Here is a 22660-nt window from a genome sequence, read left to right as displayed (position 1 = left end):
TTTTAGTGTCTGATTATGCCTTTCTACAAGGCCAGCTGCTTCGGGATGTCGGACACAGTGGAACCTCCACTGATATCCTAGCAAGAGGGAAACTTGTCTCATCAACTCGGACGAGAACGGCTGTCCGTTATCTGAATACACGACACGGGGCAAACCGTACCGTGGGAAGAATTCACGAACCAACTGTCTGGCAGTGGTCGGAGCAGTGTAGTCTGGGACTGGGTATGCTTCGGTCCAGCGGGACAGAGCACAAACAATTACAAGGACATACTTAAATCCTCTACAGCTATTCATCTGGATATAATCCATCTGGAGGACTTCAAAAGGGTGATCGGGAGGATGGAATCCACCTTGCTCAACAGGGACACTTTTACCTGGATTGAACTGACAACAGATCATGCAAGTACGCACTTTCTGTTTTGCTGCTGCTCGTAAGTGTTTGTTGTACCAGAGATTCTGTAAACTGTCTAACATGGCTTTCTCTCCAAGATGGGCAGGACTATGTGCTGTATTTATCATGACTTGAACCATTGAGTCGGGGAGAAACCATATAGATTTTCCCTTCGTCACCCAACCTTGATCTGTCTGAATCCCTCCTAGTTCAGTCCATTTCTTTATCTCCTCTGGAGTAGCATGTGTCTGGATATCAATTACATCTAGGGCGGGATCTCTAACTGCCATACACTGTGTCTGTACTATTGTCTTTGTCACATCAGTAGTCTGGGTGTGAGTCAGTGCTGTATGTTTTGCTGTCTGGTCTGCCAGGTCGTTACCCTGGGAAACGGAATCTGTGACTTTAGTATGTGCCTTACACTTCATGACTGATATGCCCGAGGGCAAATGTATTGCTTCTAACAGTGCTTGAATGAGGGGGCCATGTTGTATCTTGGCCCCATGGGAAGTCAGAAAACCTCGTTCTTGCCAGAGGACTCCGAAGTCGTGTACAACTCCGAAGGCATAGCGGGAATCTGTGTATATGTTAACATTTCTGTTCTTGGCTAGAATACAGGCTCGGGTCAGAGCGATGAGCTCTGCTGCTTGAGCAGACAGTGTGTCAATACGATGTGTTTCTTTAATTTCAGTTTCAGTGGTCACGGCGTACGCGGCCACTAATTCTCCTGTACTTGTTCTCATGCATGAACCATCCACATAAAGTGTCAGGTCTGGATTTGTCAATGGGACATCTGTTAAGTCTCGTCTAGGCTTAGTTACTGCATTAATTATTTCTATACAATCATGCGGAGCTGGATCTGTCATAACTGTAGGTAACAGTGTTGCTGGGTTCAGGATGCTGCAACGTCTGATTTCTATGTGTGGCTGGAATAGTGTTAATTCATAACCTGTCAGTCGTGCTATAGTTAAGTGTTGAGTCTGGGTTCTGTTTAACAAAACCTCTACAGAATGTGGTACTTGAACTGTTAACTGATGACCTAAAACAATCGAATCACTTTGTCTTATTGCTAACGCTGTTGCTGCTACTGACTTTAAGCACGCAGGGAGTGCTTGAGCTACTGAATCCAATGTACTAGAAAAATAAGCACAAGGCTTATGTGAACCTGCTTGATCTTGAGTGAGGACAGACAACGCTGTGCCATCACGTTCTGTAACAAAAAGTGTAAACGGTTTGCTGTAACATGGTGTCGCTAAAACTGGTGCTTGGCATAAAACTTTCTTTAATTCTTCAAAAGCTTGTGTGTGTTCCTGAGTCCAAGGGAGGGCAGTCGAAGTCGCTGCCTCCTGTGTCGTTAACTGGATGAGTGGTTTAGCTAGAAATGCATACTGGGGAATCCATTGTCTGCAGTACGAGGTGAGGCCTATGAAGGCCCGCACTTCCTTTTGTGTCTTGGGTTGCGGCATGTTCACAATTAACTGAATGCGATCGGGAGTGAGCCGTCTCCCCACTTTGGACAGCAAGTGACCCAAGTACACAACTTGCTGAACACAGAATTGTAGCTTCGAAGGAGACACCTTGTGTCCCTTGTCAGCCAGGAAATGTAAAACTGTCAGTGATGCTTTTTCACATTCGGGCTCACTTCGTGCGGTGATCAGCAGATCATCGACGTATTGTAGTAAAGCGGTGTTAACTGGCATTTGAATACAATCTAGTTGTCTTTTCAGTGCTTGACTATAGATGCTAGGGCTTTCTGTGAATCCTTGAGGTGCGCGTGAAAATTTGAAACTGCGTCCATTTAAACAGAATCCGAAGAGATATTGGCTCTCTGGATCAATAGGCACGCTGAAGAAGGCGTTCTTAAGATCAATTACAGTAAAGAACGTCGCTTCTGAATCAATAGCAGTCAAGAGAGAGGATATATCGGGGACCACAGGATACTGTGGGATAATGCATTTATTCAATTCTCGAAGATCAATCACCAGCCGATATACTGGCGGTGCATTGGGATCAGTACGTTTAAGAATCGGAATGATGGGTGAATTACAGATATTGGAGTCGGTTTCGACGACCACTCCTTGGGCAATGAGCTCTTCAATTATTTTCAGTAAAGCCGCTACAGCATCGGGTGGTAACTTGTATTGTCTGATTCTGGGTAATACAACACCTGCCTTGAGTGTAACGCGGTATGGTGTAATGTGCATACATCCTACATCAGTTGGGCCTTTTGCCCACAAGTAATCAGGTACATTTTTCAATCTGACGTCAAACTCACGAAGAACGTAATGACCCTTGAAATCCCGCAGAAAGAGTCTAACTCCCTCCGGGGAGCAGCATATTATAGCTCCTAGAGCCTTCAATGTTTTAATTCCTAATAGATTTTCCGGACATGATTTTGTTAGTAACAGGTCTGTAACGCGTGATAATGGACCCACAGCCAGGGGAACTGGTTCTGATACTTCATTTACGATAGGCTGTCCTGAAAAACCAAGGGAAACATTTTGTGAGCCTGAGAGGGGTGCCCCTGGAACTTCGTCATGACTTATTGTAGTGCGACTTGCCCCTGTGTCAATTAAAAACTTTCTATCTTTCCCCAATACTTGACTGTGTACATAAGGACCTTCTTGATCTACAGGAATCTCGATAAGAGGCAAGCCACCTTCCCTCTCTAGGCTGTTTCATGTATATCGGGAATATTCGGGGTAAGCAGACTGGGCATACTGGTACATCTGTTGTGAGACTTGCTGAGTTGCAGCAATGGGCTGTGGCTGTGGTACTGCTACGGTCTGTGCTGTCTGTGCAGATGCATGCATAGGCTGTGTATTCTGTGTAGACTGATGCTGGTTATGGTCTTGTCTAGGCGGATGCGGTCTTTCTTTAGTTTTACCTGTCGCTATGTTATGTTTCAGAACTGAACATTCGTGTACGTAGTGACCTGGCTGCTTGCAATAATTGCATGTCCCTTTAACAGGAGCTGCAGTGTGACTTGTCTGGGTCGTACCTTTCCTGTGACTGTCGGATGGGACCGTCTGGGCTACTAACATTTTCATTTTCGTGTCTTTCATACGCTTCTGTTCCTGATCTTGTTCTTCCCTAATTCTATTCTGGTGATATTGTAACATTTGTAACATCTGGGATGGCGTATTTGCTTGCCATGTACTCTCGACCTTATACACTCTATTTTTAACTAACGGTAGGGAATTCTCGACTAATTTTGATACAAAAAGATGTGGGTACGACTCGCTACTCGGCTGGAGGCCACTATTGATAATAAAACATTTCTCGAATCTTGAATAGAAGTCGCTAGTATCTTCATCATGTTTCTGTTTACAGGACGAGATGGCATCCCAATCCTCCTTTCTAGTTGTCAATAATCTGGGCAGGACCTGTACTATTAAACCTGGTAATGCTTTCGTTTTGTCCCCAAGGCCTAACCCTGGAACCCGTTTCTTTTCTTCATCCTCTATTTCTGCCCAGGCAATCTTTGTGTTTCCCACCTCCCATTCCTTTTCCTTTAATTTCTCGAATATACCCGTGGGCAATAATACCTTCAACATTTTCATAATATCATCATATGTGTAGTCCCCCATTAGTAACATGTCTTTGAGCTCTCTATGAAAACCCGCAGGGTCTTTATCATGGCATGGTACTAATTTCTTCATTTCTAACAGTTCTAATTTAGTCAGAGGCGTGTGCACATACACGCGTTTCAAAGTTTTATCCTCACCCATAACAGGGTGCACCTCTCGCAAGGGGTTCTGACTTTCAATACCCCCGCACTGCATATGGTACATTTTTCTTTCTGGAGGTGGGGCGGGGACATATTCAGAGCTTACAAAGGTATCGTATCTGTGCCGTTGTTCTAGAATTATTTGAATTAATTTAGTGCTTAGACCTCTCCATCTATCCATCAATAGTGCTTCTAGTGTCTCGTGTAAGGGACCTGGATCGGAATAATGTTTTCTGTACTTAATGAGAAGGTGCTGAATCATATATACCCCTGCTAATTTCTGTTCGTCGGGGGAGAGGTTCAGAAATGTCTGTGCTACGGTGTCATCATTATATATATCTGCATTTTCGGCCCATGATACCGCGGATCGGGCTAGTTCTTGTTCATCCATAGAATTGAGTACATGGTACCCAACTCGATCTCGAAGCCGTTTATCAGTTTCCTGGAACTGATGCTCAGCAGAATTCGGATTCGTTAAGGCAGAGAAGAAAACTCTCTTGCTTTCTGGACGGATACCCTTCCTTAGATAAGTTCCCTTACCTACATATGCTATAGTGCTTGTAGTCTGTTCTGATTCTTCAGATTCTTCTTCCTCCTCGGAGGGAGCCTTTTCTTTCTCTTTCTCGTGTACTGCTATCACTGCTTTCTTAATCTTTTTATACATAGCCTCTATGCAATTTTGTCTGTCATGTTTTCCATCAGCTATATTTTGGCCCCACTTGTTCAATGCATCTAATTCACTCTGATCTGTTCCGGGCCTGTCTCGTTCTCTTATTAGACAATTTATGAAAAATCGTAGTATCAGTGCTTGCATGTTAACTTTCTGTTTCTCCAGGGCATCCTTAATACTGTCGGGGTCCTTTCCCGTTTGAACGAACTCATATATTCTATCTAGGCGCTCCTTCATTCCTGCATAACATAACAAACTATCAGTAGCAGATCTTAACCGTAATGACGCTAATATCATTAAGTCGTCCTGTCCGGGTTCTGGATCATATCTACAAACTGACATATTTTCTTTTAATGCGTCAAGGCGGGATGAATTAGAAGAACGGGGGGATCTGTGCGTAAGAGGACTCTGCATACCTCTGAGATTTAATCTGTGAGTCGGTGGCGGGGTCTGGAGACCCGCGGTCGCACCTCCTGAAGCGGAAGCTTGGGCATTATCTCTGTGTGTAGTCAGTATCTGAATTTGTCTTTTAGTAGGATCTGATTGAAGTGGTTTCGGCAAATCAGTTTTAGGTGAGGGAAGTGGCGGAGCTGGCGGAACGGAACTAGTCTTTTTCGGTGTCGGCTGAGCGTGATCTTGGGGAGCAGTACCACCCCCGGCCCTGTCAGTAGGCAGGGCACGAACAGGCAGATTGGTGTAAGCTGGCGCTACATCTTCGAGGTATGAATTTAGGAATATGTCTTTAGTAGTCTTATGCATTACTTTAGTTGGAACTAATGGTGACGGCAAATTTTTCGGTATTTCTGAAATGGCGTCAGGGGTACCATCGGCCAAAAGATACATGTTGTTCACTTTGCCATTTTGGATACGATCTATTTGTTCTACTTTTACTCGAATTCCCTCAGTAACTAATTCGTTTTCTTGGGCCTTTTCTGATTCTTTAAGCCTGTCTTCTCTACGGAGTGCTCTATCAGCACGCTTACGTGATTCCTTACGCCAAAATTCTATGGCGTCTTTCTGAGATTGTCTAGCTTTCTTTTTCCGTAATATTTCTTCTACCTTTATGATGCACTCGGCATCCCATGTTCCGTTAACTGGCCATCGGTATCTTTCCTCTAGGTGCTTGGTATAATCTGTCCATAACTCTAGATACAAGATGGCGTCTATGCCATGCTTATTATACATGAAATTACCTGGAGTGTCCCTAGGGGGAATTGGAATCTCTTCCTCTAACATCCCTTTCCTAGTTCCTATCTGCTTTAATTTGTTGAAAAACGGCATTGTGCCTACTTGATACTGAAATGCTTGATCCTTAATACTTAATTTCGCCTGTAACTATTTAAACAAGAAAAACACAATAATGCACAAAACAATCACATTCATACCACAACATTAACTACATGAAAACATGAAGACATAGTTAACTACCCCCTATACTGAATGTACCGCTCAACGATACGGATACACTGCTGTAACAGTGCAGAAATTCGGAATACTTTATATACTGCTAAACAGTACAGATACACTGCCTAAAAACAGTGCAGACCGGACTTGCGTACCCAAACCCGTCTAGATACGACCCAGCAATGGTACTCACCGGGAAGCACGGAAAACAGAAGGCCTCGGAAAACTCGACTGGACTCGACTCGGAACTTCGGAAAACTTCGGAAAACTTCGGAAAACTTCGGAAAACTGGTGGGCCTCTTCACACCTCGGACCTTGCTTCTTTCGGCTGGGCTCTGGTCGGGATCCTCCGCACTCCTCACCGCCTCGTCTGGGCACTGATCGCAGTCTTCGTCACCTCCGTGTGTCAGAGGGGGATGCAGGAAATCCTGCCAGTACACGTGTAGTCCGTCTAACTGATGGCAGGGGACACGGATTGCAACGCACCTTCCGGCGCGTGAGGTGGGGGAGGGGTCCCTATTCGGGCGCCAAATGACGTAAATAATTAATTTACTCTCTTAATTTCTATGCAGGTAAGTACTTAATTAATAATAACTCAATCAGAATGAAGGAAAACAGAGTCCGTGGTGTAAGAGTTTCTAAGGGTTTTATTCCTCATAAAGGAATCAGGATATCATGTTCTGACCACCACACAGGGTGTCAGAAGGGATAGATGAGCGCGCTCTCGTTTATTGACAATACATAGCTTATATACTTGATTTACATCATAATGTTCAATGTAAGAGGCGTAACAGCTGAGAGAAGACAAGATAACAGTATACACGTGGTGCTAGTACATCATCAAGAGGCGTAAACTAGGCGTGAACTAGGGGTGTGTGCTAGAAACGTCACTGATAGGTGACGCAAGTGGGTGGCACCAAGGGGTGGTGCTAACAGAATGTTGCAATGTCAGCAGAAATCGGAAGCTTGGATGCGCGCGCAGCTGCATGACGTGTGATAGACGGGGTGCAGGGGACTTGACATTTACACTGACGGAAAGAGACAGAAGTCTGGCATGTCAGATCAACTTGTGCTTCTATCATATCTGATATCTGATGTTTAGGAACTAAGCTATCTGGGCAGAAAGGTCTCTAGAGCAGAAGCTATTCTGTACTTGCTGTGAGTGCGTGTATAAGCGCCTGAGTGTCTGTATGAGAAGCGTGGGGCATGGGGCCTTCCATGGAAGCATGGCAACAGAGGCTATGAATTACTTGCATAAAGACAGGTCGGCCCTTTAGCCCTGTAGCTGAAGAAGGATGTTTACTGAAACTAGCAGGCTGGAATGCATCTTCGGGGAGGAAAACAGATAACTCGAAGGTTATAGTCAATCTTGGCAGGCAGCAGGCTGAGCTGAGCACGGAGGGCCGCGCTAGAAGTAAGTCAGAGTTCACGGGTACGGGGGCTGCTTGGGCAGGGGCCCTCGCAGTCAGAAGCCAGAAAAGAGGCTCGGTGGCAGAGATTCAGGGCCTACTCTCAGCCAGGCGGAAAAACGTAGGAGTACACTTCAAAAAGACGTTGGCATAGCATACTTAGGAACGGACCATCAAACCCATTCATGGTGGGTCTGGAAGAGGACAAGTTAACGTTGGACGCAAATGTATTTGCGTCTTCATAGCTGGTACAGGAGGGAAGTTACATGCACTTTAACTCGTACATGGAGTCGGTGGGGTACGCGCTAGGGAACACAACATGGCCAAAATTTAATTTTCCTCAAGTTGGTACATAATGCTCATTGCTGTGTGATATTGTTTTTTTAGATGGTACTTGCTCCTGATGAAGGGTCCTGTGAGACCCGAAATGCATAGAGCTACTTTAAGAAAACACAGAAGAAATTGTCAGAAAAGGATTTTTTATGAACAAATGATTTCATTTTCATGACATGTATTGCATTTAATTTGTGTTTCATGATTTAACATTAAGTATAACCAGCGAATATTTATGGTGTCGAAATAAATGTTCAAACGTGAAGCAAATCATTCATTTGTAGTAATGTGTATATAATGTTGATGGTAGTTGGGTAAACCCCATTAGCAATTGTTGCGAAGGGGCCGGGACCTATGGTCTCGAGGTAGGGAGGTTTACGTTGTGGACACGGAAAGGACAAACGTGTCACCCTTGCAGCACGCTTAACAAATGTGTTTAAATTTTGAATTAATATAAAACTGTTAGCATAAAGCAGAATAGAAGGTAGTGCATCTCTAAAATTAAAATTCCCATAAAATAAACACGATGACTTCCTTACCAGGCTTTGATGCAGAGATGGTCCTGTGAAGGCAGGTTGGCGGTGTTGGAGTAATATAATGAGTCAGCTCCAACAACTAAATCCAAAGCAAGATAAGAATTCCCAAACCCGTCTCTAGCAGCAGTATGGGGGAAAAAGTCAGATACTGACATAAAAAACCCCCTTACTCTATATTTCCAAGTAAAACAGAAGGGGCAGATGGGGAATACGCCCAAACAGGCACAACGATGTTGATAGGCCCCACAATCCTGCGGAAGTAAGGACGTTCTTCACGGAGTGATCGCACAACCTCGTGTCACTCTATCTATGTCCACCAAGTCTCGACAACAACAAAAACGAATCAGAGATACTGGAGCCCTGATATCCCTACAGCTGTCTCGAATTCCACAAACTGAGAACAACCCCCGTCAAAAGCCCAAACGTGAACCAGGGAAGGAAAGTCAGACTCGAACACGGGACTAAAGGCAATGAACAGGGAAGGGGCAGGGAAAGGAAAAGTGCGCTCACGAGCCAGTGAGCACTCAAAATCAGGATCCAAACAATCGGCCAGGAACCCATGTTTAAATACCCTCTCCTGGCAGGTAAGTCATGTGATGTCTGAGAGACATGGTCATAGAAAAGGGACAGGGACCTAATCCTAGCAGTACCTCCCCCCAAGGGCCCTCCCTACCGGACGGGGCTTAGAGGGATGGCGCCTATGGAACAACTGGACCAGCCTAGGGGCATGCACCCCACAAGCAGGCTCCCAGGTCCGATCGTCAGGTCCATACCCCCTCCAATCCACTAGGTAATACAGACGACCCCTCCGACGCCTAGAGTCCATAATAGCTTGGACCTTGAATTCCTCCTGGCCATCTACCAACAAAGGGGGTGGAGGCGGTAACACCTGGGCAGAAGGTACATAAGGCTTTAGCAGGGATGTATGGAACACAGGGTGAATCCTATAATCCTCGGGGAACCCCAACTTCATAGCCACCAGATTCACCACCTGAACAATAGGAAAAGGTCCCACATACCTAGGGTGTAGTTTGCGGGATCCGTGCAGTCTAAGATTATGGGTGGCCAGCCACACCTGCTCACCCACCCTATAAGTAGGAGCCGGCGCCCGATGCTTATCGGCCTGTGTTTTCATATTGGCCTTAGCCTCCCGTAAATTAACCCAGGCCATGTCCCAGATGTTACTCAACTCTTTGCACACCTCATCTATGGCTGGCACATGACCCGTAGGCTGAATAGCCAAAGCCCTGGGATGATACCCCATTGAACAGAAAAAAGACCTCATTCCCAAAGCGGAGTGCAAGCTGTTATTATATGCAAACTCCGCCAAAGGGAGAGCCGTCACCCAATCAAAAGACAGCGAAGACACAAGGCACCTAAGATATTGTTCCATGGTTTGATTTGTGCGCTCGGTCTGCCTGTCAGATTGTGGATAATATGCTGAGGACAGCCTGATCTCAACCTTCAGCACAGAGCAACGCTCCGCCCAAAAATGAGACACAAACTGAGCCCCCCTATCTCCTCACCACTGAATTCATGAACACTGATGCCGTAGGTAACTTGGGCAACGGCATAAAATGGGCCATCTTTGTAAACAAATCCACCACTACAAGGATGGTCGTAAACCCCGAAACAGATGGAAGGTCCATCACAAAATCCATACTAACCGTATGCCAGGGAGCCGGTGGACCTTCCAAAGGCTGCAAAAGCCTGGACCGTTTAGTATGTCTAGGCTTACTGGTGCCACACACCGGACAGGCAGCCACATAACCCTGTATGTCCCGGGCCAGAGTGTCCCACAAAAACCACCGCAGACACATTTCCTTCGTTTTCTGTACTCCGGGATGAGCCACCAATGCAGAAGAATGACACCACTGCAACACCGAATCTCTCAATGCAGGGGGAACAAACAACCGACTCTCATGATACAACAGGCCATCTTGAACCGATACCTGGGGTAGTGAAAACCAAGGGACTAGATCGATTTGACTCATACAGTCCTTCACAGAAGCAGTAAATTCATCCACTGAAGTAACCCCTATAATACGGTCACCTGTGATCATGGGTCGTTCTTCTCTTGTCAACCCCGCCTCCCTCACATCTACATAAATGCGGGAGAGAGCATCAGATTTCGCCTGCTGTGCCGCGGGCCTATAAGTAATAACAAAATCATATTCGTTAAAGAATAGGACCCAACGCATCGGGCGTGGTGTCAAGGCACGAGCAGAACGAAAGAACTCCAGGTTCTTGTGGTCGGTGTAAATAGTGATAGTATGTCTTGCCCCCCACAGATAATGCCTCCACTCCTCAAAAGACAGTTTAACTGGCAATAACTCACTTTCGGCCACAGTGTAATTGCGCTCTGCATGCAACAATGTTTTGGAAAAGAAAGCAATGGGGTGCATGGAACCGGTCTCTGTCCCTCTGTGACAATACCCCGCCCACCACACACAACAAAGCATCTGTCTCAACAAAGAACGGCAGGGCAGGATCAGGATGTACCAACTCAGGCGATGTCGTGAATTTCCCAAGTAACTGCTGGAAGGCTTCCTGTGCCTCAGATGACCAAATAAAGGGAACCCCCTTCCTTAGCAACCGTGTCATGGGTGCCACTATATCAGAGAAGTGGGAGATAAAACGCCTATAGAAATTGGCAAACCCCAAAAGGACCTGTATATCCTTAACAGTAGTTGATATAGGCCAGGTAAGGATAGACTCAATTTTTCTGGGATCCATATGAACACCTCCTGCTGAGATAATAAATCCCCAAAACTCCACCTTTGGGGTACTGAAATGGCACTTCTCTAATTTAGCAAACAGATGATGTTCTTGTAATTTCTGCAGCACTTGAATCACGTGCTTTTGATGTTCAGCACTGGTCTCTGAAAAGATTAAGATATCGTCGAGATAGTCGATGACGCTTATATCCAGGTACTCTCGGAAGACCTCGTTGATAAAGAACTGAAAGGCTGCAGGCGCATTGCACAAGCCAAATGGCATCACACAATACTCAAACAAGCCGTATTTAGTCCTAAATGCAGTTTTCCGCTCATTCCCGGGGCGGACTCGGATAAGATGGTATGCGCCCCGCAGATCTAATTTGGTGAACACTGTAGCTTTCCGCAACTGATCTAACAACACGGGAATGAGCGGAAGTGGATACTTGTTCTTCACCGTTGCTTTGTTCAGGGCCCTATAGTCCACACATGCCCACAAAGTGCCCTCCTTCTTCGGAATGAAAAAGATAGCTGAGGACACTGGCGAACAAGAGGGACGAATAAACCCCTTCCTCAACATCTCATCCAAATATTCCTTAAGATGTAACTCTTCTGGTTCCGAAAGTGCATAAATGCGGCTACATGGCAACGTAGCACCTGGCACCAAGTCGATCTTACAGTCATATGGGCGGTGCGGAGGGAGACCCTGAGCATGGCCCTCATCAAAAACATCCCTGAAAGCTGCATATTGCAATGGGACAGAACCAACGTCACCCACCGCACTCGTCAAAAGTGTCACCCAATCTGTAGCCTCCTGATAGCAGTTCTGTAAACAATGTGCAGAGTCCAAGGTTACTAAACGTTGTACCCAATCTATCTTAGGATTGTGCTTTTGCAACCATGGCACCCCTAAGACTAAACCAAAGGAAGGGGCGTCAATTAGGTCAAAACGAACAGTCTCAGAATGGCCATTGTCACATAAGACACAAGGGTACCGTCTCGCGTGATGGGTCCTGATGTCAACTCTGTCCCATTGATTCCCCGCACAGGCTCAGGCTGTTCTTTGTTGACACAAGGTATCAACAACTTATCTGCCAATGAGATGTCCATGAATTTCCCTGTGGCGCCAGAATCCAATAAAATCGAAACTGGCACTCTGTTGCTAGTGGAAAGCAACAAACAAGCTGAAAACACGAAATGTCTAGGCACCCTATCTATGGCACCCACTAAATCATACGCACCCCTAAGATCATCCATAAGACGAGGACCGCCCTCCTGTTGAATACACGCTACCCTCTTACAGAGCGGGGTACTGGAAGGCTTAACAGGACACTCCCTCGCATAATTTTATTTATTTAGAGATTTGTAAAGCGCCTAGGTGACCCGGAGGCATCCCCGCGCTGTAAGAACTTGCGATGACCTCCCTGACCACAATACAAACACAAATTATTCTCTCTTCTTCGTTTCTTTTCTTCTGCAGTAAGTGACCCTCTTGCTCCACCCATGTCCATTGGCTCGGGTGATATCTTATGCTTCACTATAGGTTTTACCTCTGGTTTGACATACCCCCCGCGGGATGCCTGGAAGCGTTACGTTCCCCACGCCTCTCAGACAGCCTGTGATTTAACTTGACCACAAGATCTATAAAAGCAGCGTAATCTGAGGGGGGGTCGACCACCTGGGACACTATATTTTTGAGGTCCTCACATAGACCCTGATAGAACAACTAGGTCCTTTTGGCCATAGGTCACTGGGTTTCAGACACCAGTCGGTTAAACCTGGAAATGTACGTTAACAGATCCTGCCTGCCCTGCCGTAGCTTCAATAGTTCTGCATCACTGGCCTGCATGAAAGCATGCTTAGCAAACAGACCCCGCATTAATTCCTGAAAGGCAGGATTACTATACAATACTCGATCATCATTATCAACAAGGGGAATAGCCCACAGGGCAGCTGTGCCAGCCAAATATGAGATAATAAATGCAACTTTCGCAGAGTCATCTGGGAAGGCAGTAGGCCTACACATAAAATGCAAACTGCACTGATTCATAAATGTGCTGAACTTTTCACTGTCCCCTGAAAACCTCTCTGGGGTCGCCAAAGGTACCGGGACAGGTGATGTAACAGTTACGGCAATAGGAGCCCCAGTACTGGGACCCTGTCCAGCCCCTCTATCATACTGGAAGGTCGCGGGCTGCAAAACGGTTCCTTGACCCCTAAGCTGTGATTGTTCTCGGGCCTTTATCGTACCAAATTCCTGCCTTAACCCCACGTTCTCCTGTTGTAGGCCCTGTACCTGGCTTTGTAATGCATTTATAGCTCCCATCAAGTCCTGCATAGTGGGAGTACCAGTAACCCCACCCGCGGGATCCAATGATTCTTCCATACTCGCTCGGGCAGTGTACAACAATTCGTGGGCTTGGTATTCTGTTAGGTTCCGCCTCAAAGCCCGTACCACTGCGGGAACGTAGTATGGCCCAATCCACTACCCCTGCCTACCTGCGGCTCACCGGAAGCAACTCAATGAGCACGCAAGTGAGCACCGGGAGAGGGTGGGAAAATAGACAAGGGAAGAAACAAGTGGAACCACTTCTGACAGGGATGACAACCTCTACGTACTGCACCTATAAAATAAGGCACAACATTACCACCAAGTGACAGTACAACGTGATACCCATCCCACCTTTAGCCATGACCATGTCATTCCCATAAAATAAACACGATGACTTATTTGCCAGGCTTTGATGCAGAGATGGTCCTGTGAAGGCAGTATGGCAGTGTTGGAGTAATATAATGAGTCCGCTCCAACAACTAAATCCAAAGCAAGATAAGAATTCCCAAACCCGTCTCTAGCAGCAGTAAGGGGGAAAAAGTCAGATACTGACATAAAAAAACCCCTTACTCTATATTTCCAAGTAAAACAGAAGGGGCAGATGGGGGAACGACAAACACCAGGACATCCGTCTCAGCTACTGTGGTGAAAACGCTGAATACGCCCAAACAGGCACAACGATGTTGATAGACGCCACAATCCTGCGTAAGTAAGGACGTTCTTCACGGAGTGATCGCACAATCTCGCGTCACTCTAGCAATGTCCACCAAGTCCCGACAACAACAAAACAAATCAGAGATACCGGAGCCCCGATATCCCTACAGCTGTCTCGAATTCCACAAACTGAGAACAACCCCCGTCACAAGCCCAAACGTGAACCAGGGAAGGAAAGTCAGACTCGAACACGGGACTAAAGGCAATGAACAGGGAAGGGGCAGGGAAAGGAATAGTGCTCTCACAAGCCCGTGAGCACTCAAAATCAGGATCCAAACAATCGGCCAGGAACCCAGGACCCGGAACCAAACAAGGAAAGATACCAAGCACCAATACAGGGGCGGAACCAGTTTAAATACCCTCTCCTGGCAGGTAAGTCAAGTCATGTCTGAGAGACATGGTCATAGAAAAGGGACAGGGACCTAATCCTAACACAGTATACCTGCAGCCAAGCCGAGAATTAACGGTAAGCCGCCGAAGAGGCTGGAAAAAATAGAATGAAAAAATGCCCTTATCACACCAAATATAGGGGCATATCATCAAGGAACGGCTCTAAAATTATTGCGCCTTTATCGGCAGGAAACTGCTGCTAAAATGGCGATAATTGGGCTTGATAGTATGCCGTAGAGAATTCCAATAGAAGCCCATGTTAACACAAGAACATGGGCTTCTATTGGATTTCTCAACGGCGTATTATCAAGCCCATTATCACTGCTTTAGCTGCAGTTTCCTGCCGCTAAAGCGGCGATAATTTTAACGCTGTTCCTTTATAATATGCCCTATAGTTTGGAATGAGGTCACAAGGCCAGAACTTACTATTTTAAAAAAATATCCCAAGCCTGTGGTCGACAAGGCATTAAATATAGTGTGGATCAAAGCACCGAAATTCAGGGAAAGGGCATGCACCTCCGTGCTGGTGTTTATCAGGTGAAGGACAAATGTTTCTCGGTAAGAAGTAAGGGCAACTTCTTTCTGGGACAATAGAGCTCTTATTGGACTCATCTTGTTGAACTCTGCTTTCAAGGTCGGAATGGAAGGCCAGATGGACACATTGAGCTTCCCATGCGGAGGCCGGAAAAAGCACATTCTTACAGCAGACTACACGTTGGGAGACGGTCACAATGTACGGAATCCCTATCAGCATACCGCAGCAATCTTAATTATTTAAAAGCAAATAGCTATCGTTAGCTAGCAACGTAAAAGTTGGTGTTATTGTGGGACTGGATTACCCTTTAAAATGCAGGCTAAACTCGGAGCTTGCATGTTACATGAGCTGTGCGATTGTATGTTCTTGCAAACCAAAGAGTGATCAGGTGTTGAAGTGCACTCTTCACCCTTTAAATAAACTTCTTTACCCTCCCTCAGGCATCTATAGGTGAATGGCAGAGACCAAACTTCATGGAGATAGGAGTTTCCCAAAGGTTCATATCTGCCTATGGCATAGTGTTTCATAGATGAATTACATTTAAACAAGGGGAAGGGCAGTGTTATTAAACCATGAATGAGCCATACAGCTGAATTAGATTCAGCCACAGAAAAAGGTAAAGGTTCCAACTTTTCAATATGCAAAAGTGAATATGCAGCATCCTTCATAGACATAAATTGTTGTTTTTAGTCAAATTAAAAGGAAAAAATAGAGAAGAGGTATTCATGTAGTCCCAAGGAACTTTACCGGCTTTTAAAGTTTGCAAAGTCCAAGCAAATTGCATAACGGAGCACAATTGATTCTGACCATGGTACAAAACAGACACTTCATCCTGTACAATATCAACAACAGATGAAACAATATTATCTAATGTGTAAATGCTATTATCAACAACTGCAATCACTTCAGAGGGTGCAGCAGAAGCCGTCATGTCTAGACGCTTAAGGTCGGAACGAACGTATTGATGCCAAAGTGCATTTCGTATGGCGTCCGCTCACCCAGGGACCTTCTAGGGGGATTATTAAGTGCACATTGAACGCTATGAAGATGGGCCAGCCAGTTCCTGCAAGTACCTAAAACCCTAGCTGTCAAGTATTGCTTTAAGTCACGGTTGATTCGCTTTACAACACTATTACCCTCATGCCTGTATGGAGCCGAAAATTTGACCTGCACCCCCAATGACCTTATAGCATCCTTGTACGCCTTAGAGGAGAACGCTGGACCCTGGTCCGAATGAAGGGTGCCACATGCAAGAATTCCCACAAAGACACGCAAATCTCTTACGACAGTTCGAGCATCAGCACTACATTGCAGTTAGAGCCAAATAAAGTGTGTGCATGAATCCACTGCAACAAAGATGTACTTAAACTCAGTAGCTGAGGAGAAAGGACTGCAGTGATCTAAATAAACACACCCAAGTGGTTTATTAGATATGTACAACTGTGTTTGTGGCGGCCGTGCAGCAGTTGAAGGTTTTATCTGTTGGCAAATGTCACAATGAATGATATATTCACGCATCTGTTTGTACAATCCGTGCCACCAGTAACGCTGCAGTAAGAGAGGGACAGTCGCTGAAACACGGGCATGCGCCGAGACCATGCCCTTGTGAGCGGCTGTTATCAAGGTTTGCCTGCGGTCCGCTTTGGGAATCAATCTGTCACCAACGTCGTTAATTCTCACATAGGGAACTTTATCAGGACTTAAATGATAAGAGTATTTAGAAGGGATCCTCTAGGGCAGGGGTCTCCAACCGGTCGATCGCGAGCTACCGGTAGCCTGCCGAGAGCCTGTGAGTAGCCCGCGCTGAGTGCTGCTCAATTTAGTAGATCATTAGTTTTATTTGGGCTATTTAGGCTTATGTCCATGTCTGTTGCCCGCCCTCACCCAACGCAACTGCTCCAATTGGTTTTAGCTGGTAGTGGGGTGGGCCGAAGAGGATGACTTTCCTCTCATGCAGTCTTGTGACAGGGCGTGTGCAGAATCTCATGATGACTGTTTAGGGCTTTACGCTGGCATGCTCCCCCTGCCTTTACCTTACTTGCACCGCACTGTCCATTGTGCGAGTGCGGAGCTCAAGCAGGCGTGGCAGGGCGGAGCATTGTGGAGCAGTTTGCAGGCCAAAAGAACTGCTGGGACCCGCAGGTAAAACATTCCACACCAGATTAGCAGCAGGTAAGCCACAACACTCTTAGTTAGGTCCCTATAAAAAGAAATGTAAAAGAGCGAAGTCATACCATGCATGGATGTACAGGTGCAAGGCGAGTTTTAGGCATGAACTTCAGAAGTCAATGGAAGGCCCAGGTGTACCCTGTGGAATAGTGACGAGGGCCGGGTGCACCGATGGATACTGAGTGGTGTGGCTGCTGGAAATGAGCTGGGCCCGGTTAGGGAGAGACAATGGGCAGGGGGGGGTCAGTGCCGTGAGAGAGAGGATCAGCGGAGGTCATCGAGGAGGGTCAGCTGAAGCAGAGGAGGGGACTTTGCAGCTGGTGTAAGAGTTTTGCACCCATTCCCCCCCACACACACACACCCTCCTCCCCCTTTGCACAGGCCGGGCTCGGGCACTATCAGCTCTACGACCACAGCAACGGCGGGACAGAGCCAGAGAGGGACGGGGGAACCAGAGCGAGACTGGAGCAAAGCAGGTCAGGATCAGGTCTAGAGATCCGTAGTCCGCTCGGGACATATTCCGAGCACAAACCCGCACTGAGTTAATGTTAAGGTGGCACAAGCACTCGTTTACACGCCGAACCGGCAACACCGCTGCATGCAAGGCATGCAAGGCGATGAGAAGTGGAGACTCCTCCAGCGCCAGGCCAATAACCAGTGGATATCTGGCACAGAGTTTGGTCTTGGCGATTATGACCGATGCTGCACACCTGTTGACTGATTTTGCCAACATGATGATCAGTGTCTTTGCGCTACTATGTATGTCATCAAGGCCAGCAACCAAGATCATGACCATGAATTTTGGCTGGCACCGAGCTGAGATACTGGGCTGGGGGCTTTGCTCTTCAGTTCTTGCCATCTGGGTGGTGACCGGAGTCCTGGTTTACTTGGCTGTGGAGATGATAATCTCTGGTTTTGTGACTACGAGATTGAGGGAGGTGTTAAAACAGGGGCTGGAAAGAAAGAGAGAGAGAGAGGGGATGGACGATGGGGAGAAAGAGAGAGAGGGAGGCTGGGGAGAGACAGAGGAGCCACTGGAGAGACACAGTGAGGGGCAGGACAGAGAGGGGGCAGGAGGAGAAAGTGATGCCAGGGAGAGACTGGGGCGCTGGAAAGAGAGTGAGAGAGAGAGAAGGGCCGCTGGACTGAAAGAGACTGCAAGGAGCAAGAGAGAGAGGGGCTGGGGAAAGACAGTCGGGCGGAGAGAGACAGTAAGGGGCAGACAAGAGAGGGGCTCGGGAGAGACAGTGGAGCCGCAAAGATACCGTGAGAGGCAGGATAGAGAGGGTGCCTGGGGGAGACAATAGGGGCAGGAGGAGAGAGAGGGGCTGGGGAGAGACAGTGGGGACGGAGAGAGACAGAGGGTTCGACTAGAAGATTGTCGAGATGTCACTGACAGACTGAGGGCGTAGACCGGGCGAGAGGGGGAGTAAGGAAAGAGTGAGGGAGAGCCAGACACGGTGAACAGGGCTCAGGGCAGGAGCAAGGGCAGGATAAGGGCAGTGTAGGGTTAGAGAAGGGGCAGGGAGCATGGGCAAGGTGCAGTAACAGAGAGTGTGTCCGGGAGCCAGGACAGAGTGTAGGGGTTGGGACAGAGAGCAGTGGCAGAAAGGCAGACATGTTGGGCAGAACAAGGGACAGGGGGAAGTGTAGCGATAGAGGACAGTGGTGAGTAGGGCAGGGTGCAGGAACCTTAGTCATGGGTATTCAGTGAGTAGGGAGTGGGACAGAGGCAGGGTGCTGTGGCACAGAGCCGGACAGGTAGGGGGTACCGGAAGCATGGAGTAAAAGCAGGAGAGAACAGAGAGCAGAGACAGGGGACAGGCTGCAGGGGGCGATAGCATGGGCATGGAGCCGGGCAGGGATGAGGGCACCGGAAGCACGTGGTGAGAGTGGGCAGGGAATATTATGCTGATCACCTCACCATTATGAGCAGTTAACATCGTAATGGTGGGTTTTATTCTGCATCAGACCGGGCATGGTCTCATAGTCATGGCCCTACGGAAGGATCACATAAACATTTGCAGAAGACCACCCCCGAGAAGGAGCAGAGCACCAGGGTGTGAGCTGTCTTCATTCATGTTGTGGGGGACCTGGTGCAGAGCGTTGGGGTACTGGTGGCTTCTTATGTCATCTACTTCAAGCTAGAGTATAAAATTGTGGATCCCATCTGTACGTTCCTCGTCTTCTCCATCCTGGTCTGTAGGCCACACTATACTAGCCATACTGAAGGATGTGCTGCTCGTACTAATGGAAGGGACTCAAAGGGCATAGAGTATGCTTCAGTGCTGTGAATGAATCTCTGCTGCTCATCCCGAGACTTAAGGCGCTGCACAGCCAGCACATCTGGGCACTAACTGTGACGCAGCCAGTGCCATTGGTGCACATTGCGATCAATGAAGATGCTGATGCCCAGGTATTGTGCAAAGAAGCCACATTGAGAACTACTCAGAGGATATGAAAGACTGCTCTGAATGTCAAGACCCCTCTGACTGAAGACTCCCTGTTCGCCTTAGCAAAGAGGCTTGCTTGATAGACCTGTGCAACACAGCTGTGAGTGGGAACAAGTCAGATAGAGGTGCAGGAGGCCTTTTGACAAAAAAGATTGTTATTACACTGATGCTAGTTTTCTGACTCCTGCCTTCTCTTCAATATAACATCCAATAGTTGTCACCAACCTCCCCTGCCATGCCCCATTTAAGCTTCTACCTCTCAAGTTGGTCAATTCTGAGCCTGTGCTGACTGAACAACTAAGGAAGGGAACTCGCACAGCTGGTTATGCAAAAGATGACGGATTGTAAAGAGGTATAGTGTGCTGCAAGAGGAAAACACTGTCTGGCCCGCCAGTGTGGAATACAAAGGAACTAATGCAATGCTCCCTCTATTGAGAGAGAGCGCCTCTGAGCACAACAAGGGGGACCAACTGGTCTTATTCCATAACAAAATAGGTAAGCCAAAGGTTAATGGCAAAAAGCACCAAACTGTTCATTTCAGCTTTCAATATTTATTGTTTTGATGTTAAAGTTGCTGTTTCATGATTCAATGAAAGAAGAGTATTCAACAACATATCTCCATCATTGGAAGAGTTTTAAACAAATAATCACACATCCCGATGCATTTCGGGCCACGCCCTTCGTCAGGGGATTCCTCAACAAAAATTCCAAATAAAACAATTCAGTCACATGTCTATCTGCAGGTGAGCAAACAAAATCAACATAGTATTCCAGAAAAACCGAAATCAGGTGACTCAGAGCAATGAGCAGTCAACATAGACCCTAACCCAAAAATCAAGTTCCCACACGAAAGCGTGATAGATAAATCCACATAAAAAAAGTCATGCGGTATGTAAAACACCTGAGGGCAATCACCGTGTGTAGAGTGAGATACTCGGAAAGAAAACAAATAAATAAACAAAGGTTACATGCAAAGAGTAAACACGCGTGCAACTCCGGATAATAGGAAAGTGCAGGATATAGTAAACAACAGCGGAGCCAATGGTTCCACCAACAGTTAAACCTCTAAGGTTCTGGCGGAGTCCCAGAGCGGGTACTTACATCCGTGTGATGTTGTTCAAACTACGCGGAGTTCCGCGGAGAGAGTGATCAGTCGGAAAAGTCGCAGGTCGACTAAGTAGAGGCGAATGGGTGTAATAGTCATAGAGGAAGGACAGCAAACCTTGTAGAAAACAAACAGAGGACGAATAGAGAGTGCATGATGTCGCCATATTGGAACAGAATATGTACGAAAAAGATAAAACCGTGAACCGAAAGATAGAAAAAGGAAAAACATGTAATGTCAGATAAGGTGATGAAAACACAAGGACAGATACATAATTGCAATATATTACAGATAGCATAAAAATTCCATGCGGTCATTAAGCCCATGGGGCACCATGGTGGACATGAGACGGATCCAAAAGTTCTCTCTTTTTAGGAGAGTATTCTGATTGTTCGAAGTGACCTTGACTTGCTCCAATATTTGGAATTTCAATTGAGCCACGCTATGTCTGATTTTCTTGAAAATGGGTTGCCACACTGGATTTCAGGTTTTGAGTCTGGATATTGCTTTTGTGCTCCAGAATTCTGACACGGATCTTTCTCTCAGTGTGTCCAATGTAACATTTACCACAGGGGCATTTCAACATGTATATAACATTACTACTGTTGCAGGTAGCATTAACTCGGAGTTTAATCACATGTCCTTTCATCGGATGGTTGGTCGTGTTACCTGGAATACAATTACTGCAGTTACTACAATTGTAACAGGGTTTGAGGCCGGTAAAGGTGATGGAAGATTCTGGTTTGTTGGTTTGACTAAGAATTTCTTTCACGTTTCTACCTCTGGTGAAAGCGAACATAGGAGGCTGGCTGAATAGTTCATGGAAATCAGGTTCCAAAGATAAGAAGGGCCAGTGTTTTCGAATGATGTGTTGAAAGTGATTGGACATCTTGGAGTATTTAGAGACAACGACCATGCGGTCTGAGAGTTTTTTAGGTTTAGGTTTTAGAAGTTCAGACCTGACTGTCTTTTCAGTCCTCTCAACAGCTAGGTCCAGAATAGGAGTGGGATACCCACGGGCCTTGAGTCTCTCCAAAGTGATTTTTATCTCCTTCTTGCTTTCTTGTTCACTGGACACGATGCGTTTCACTCGCAGGAGTTGAGCATAAGGTAGATTGTTCTTAAGACCAGCTCGATGGAAGCTTTTGTAATGTAATGTTGAATTCCTATCGGTAGGTTTCCGGAAAATTGTGGTGAACCATTCTTCAGGTTTTCTGTGTATTTCCACGTCCAGATAATGGACGCATTTGTCACTATATTTTGAGGTGAATTGAATTCTTTCGTTGAAATTGTTCCATGATCCGAGAAAGTTAACTAGGGTGTCGATCGATCCACCCCATAACAAGAACACGTCATCTATGTATCGGAGATACAATTTTCCATGTTGTTGCCAGCTGTTTTGACATAGTATGTGTGACTCCTCAAACAGTTTCATATAGATGTTGGCATAGCAAGGAGCTGCCGAATTTCCCATGGCAGTGCCATTCAGTTGTAGTATCCATTTGTCCAGAACAGTGAAGTAACTGTGATATAAGGTGAACATGGTAAGTTGCATGAGAAAAACTTTGAGATCAGGGTCTAAATCAGATGAGGCTAACACTTGTTCAATAGCTTCCATTCCTCCATCATGTGGAATGGAGGTATAGAGTGAACAAACGTCCACTGTACACATGATGAGTTCTGTGTCTTTCAGTTCATTCAGGACAGGTTCTAGCTTCAAAAGAAAATCTGTGGTGTCACGAACGTGTGACTGGGTTTTTAAAACTATACCT

General features: G+C 46.5%; 1 pseudogene; it reads left to right on the top strand.

Moving 5' to 3' along the window:
* The first annotated feature begins 18022 nt into the window (after nucleotides 1-18022).
* LOC147736412 (proton-coupled zinc antiporter SLC30A2 pseudogene) lies at nucleotides 18023-19791 on the top strand (annotated as a pseudogene).
* The last annotated feature ends 2869 nt before the right edge of the window (nucleotides 19792-22660 follow it).

This window comes from Lissotriton vulgaris, chromosome 1_2 (assembly GCF_964263255.1).
Source record: "Lissotriton vulgaris chromosome 1_2, aLisVul1.2, whole genome shotgun sequence".
Lineage (NCBI taxonomy): Eukaryota > Metazoa > Chordata > Amphibia > Caudata > Salamandridae > Lissotriton > Lissotriton vulgaris.
This window is presented reverse-complemented; position numbering and strand designations above follow the sequence as displayed.